This window comes from Odontomachus brunneus, unplaced genomic scaffold (assembly GCF_010583005.1).
Source record: "Odontomachus brunneus isolate Ranch 3 - 2012 unplaced genomic scaffold, Obru_v1 Obru_scaffold_028, whole genome shotgun sequence".
NCBI classification, from domain to species: domain Eukaryota; kingdom Metazoa; phylum Arthropoda; class Insecta; order Hymenoptera; family Formicidae; genus Odontomachus; species Odontomachus brunneus.
The window spans coordinates 1728481-1731194 of record NW_022639478.1 but is presented as its reverse complement, the minus strand read 5'-3'; the positions used below and the strand labels follow the sequence as shown (position 1 = coordinate 1731194).

The following is a 2714-nucleotide window of genomic DNA, read 5'->3' as shown; positions in this document are numbered from 1 at the left end:
TCTCGCTTGTATTATTTAACTTTATAAGAACACAACGAAATGAATATTACGATAATAAATTCCGCCAGTCTCTTAGTTTCTATAGGGCCTGAAATTACGGAATTTATTTCTTATTGAATACTTTTCTTGAGGGATACTCATAACTCCTTGTATCTTATTTATGATTTCTTTCGCTTTATTTTGTGATGATGTGGTGAAAAGAACGCACATTTACAATCTTGTGTTGCGACGAAAATATCTAACAGGGCACTCTCCACATTAAACTCTTCTTGAAATGCAATAATGATATTTGCTTGCTTATACAAATTTGTGCGCATACAATCCTCATATGACATACGAGCATTTTCAAAATAAAGCTGTTAATTTGAATTGCCGCATATTCAACAAACATTGTAGTATCCATTCCACTCACAATCTGTTTCTGGTCCTATCAATATAACTCTTAATTCCTTAATTACAATTCTAAAATTTCTATATTTACTGCAAAAATACATAAATAGCTCCCACGATGGTAAACCCGTTATATATACTGAACTCGCACCTACGATATGTACGATAAAGAGATATTGTGCTGCGTGTTTAGTAAACCTACATTCCATTTTATAAATTCCTGTTACATCAAGTAAATGTCTGAATTGCTTTAACCTGTCATACAGTGTCAATGAAGCTGACATAATCCGAATAGATGCAAGAGATCTCATCCCAAGTTTCTAAATTCCGTTTTCTATATTTTTTAATATATATATTAACAAATATAAACATGTCATCAAAACCTATTGTCATTATAAGAAACTTCATTTTTTGTGGATATGACTTTATGTTAGTGTTATTGATAATTGAAATATTCAAGTTTAACAATACCAGTAAGTCCGTGCACTTAGATTTGTGTTTTTCTTGAAATTTCAAATAGTGTTTGTCACAGTAATTGGCGGAATAGCAAATGTTGCAAGTTCGTAGATTACTCTGTAGGTAACAAATGAGGCATAATTTTGCGCACATCATCATCTCTATCTCGTATGACTTTAAATCACGTGATATTTTCATTTGAATTCCTTGCATAAATATCTCTCGGGACGACCTCTATTCTTCATCTGAGTTAAAACGATGTACGCTCGTCCCAATCTTCTATTCTTGCGTTTGCCATAATGACACAGACTTCCATATGCGAACTTTTATGAATTATTTGATGTTCATTGCAACAATAAAAGACCATGCCGTACGAATCTCATGTGATTAATTCGTCTTGGCTACTTGACTTCTTACAGACATGGCAAATGTTCGGTTTAAAAAACTGATTATAATTGTATCCTGTGTATGATTCTCTAACTAAACGCAGACGTTTAGTTATATCGGACATAATATACTTATGCAATTGACAATTTATACTAACTTTAAAAGTTATATTTATTTAAAAATAATGCTGGATATTTGAGCGAATATAATAATTCTGTACACAACAATTCTGTACACAAATTCAATTTAGATGTTCAGTTGATGATAGCCCGAAGGACACTAATAATAGATTCGTGTATATTTTCGAATACTCTGTGATTTACTGGCAATATATATTGTAACTGATGAAATAACAGTTTCGTACAGCCATTAGCACGTACAACATTTACATGCGTTGATCTGGAATATTATACGTATATACTATACGACAATTACTCAACTATAATCCGTGCAACACATATATACATTAAGTGAATAATAAAATAACTAATGTTAAACATAATTGCACAAACATATGCAATATTATTTATATAAACAATGTGGGGTATACATATTAATTAATTAATTATTGCTATCAAAAAAATTATTCTATTCTTCTTATAAGGATATTTTAATTTTGCTTTGAAATTGAGTTACACACAAATTCACTTTCAAAGCGGACATGAACACATATACAAAAAGACCTCTATGATGTTTCCTCAGTTTATCATAATAATTAGTTGTCTGAGAAATTGCAACTTCAAAGTTCTGAAATAGTACATCTTGCCTACTATGCAAGATATTACAAAATTATTTCACATTAGCGATATAATAATCATTAAACCGAGACTAAACCTCTATAACATATGTTACGCATTTTCAAAGAAATAGAAATTCAAGGCAATATATTTGACAGTGACTATATATTTTATCAACAAAGAGAAATTAGTTATACTCGAATTCTCTCAAATACATTTACATGTAATAAACAATAATGCTGTAATATTGCGGATACAATTATAACTAAATTGCAAAGACAATTATAACAAAGTATAGAAATACAAGTATAAGAATATAAAATTACAATGAAGATTAAACTAATGAGAAAATTAACTGATCTTCATTTTTTGTCGGTCTCAGGTACACTTTGCCGTTTCAGTTCAACTGAAGAACGAAGCCTTAGAATCATTGATAGTGTAACATATGTGAGGCACTTATCAACAGCCGATTAAAATTTTATTCGTACAACATAAACTTCGTATAAACGGCCATAAAGGCCATCACACACAAAATTACATAAACGCATATGCATAGCATAAGATCGTATAGACCAATGGGCATCGAAAATTAAGCATCAGTCATCAATATGGCGACTTAATAATCAATATCGCGATCTTATGCTATACATATGCGTCTATGTAATTTTGTGTGTGATGGCCTTAAGGCAGAGCAATGCAATGTAACCTCGAAACCGTACCCAAACTGAAAAAAATTCCGGACGT

General features: G+C 30.8%; 3 protein-coding genes across 10 annotated transcripts in view; all 3 read right to left on the bottom strand.

Annotated features, from left to right (window-relative positions):
- LOC116842921 (serine-rich adhesin for platelets-like) overlaps positions 1–2714 on the bottom strand; it is a 261954-nt gene that overhangs the window by 135861 nt on the left and 123379 nt on the right. The gene's annotated exons all lie outside the window — the stretch shown is intronic.
- The window catches only part of LOC116842927, a 34124-nt gene that overhangs the window by 12294 nt on the left and 19116 nt on the right, over positions 1–2714 (bottom strand). The window contains exon 6 of one of the 6 annotated variants that reach the window (XM_032812814.1): positions 2119–2676. The exons of the other annotated variants lie outside the window; for them this stretch is intronic. The gene's annotated coding sequence lies outside the window, so the exon portion shown is untranslated. Of the gene's footprint in view, positions 1–2118; positions 2677–2714 lie in introns of those variants that run through there. 6 annotated transcript variants of the gene reach the window in all.
- LOC116842929 overlaps positions 1–2714 on the bottom strand; it is a 21953-nt gene that overhangs the window by 4018 nt on the left and 15221 nt on the right. The window lies entirely within an intron of this gene.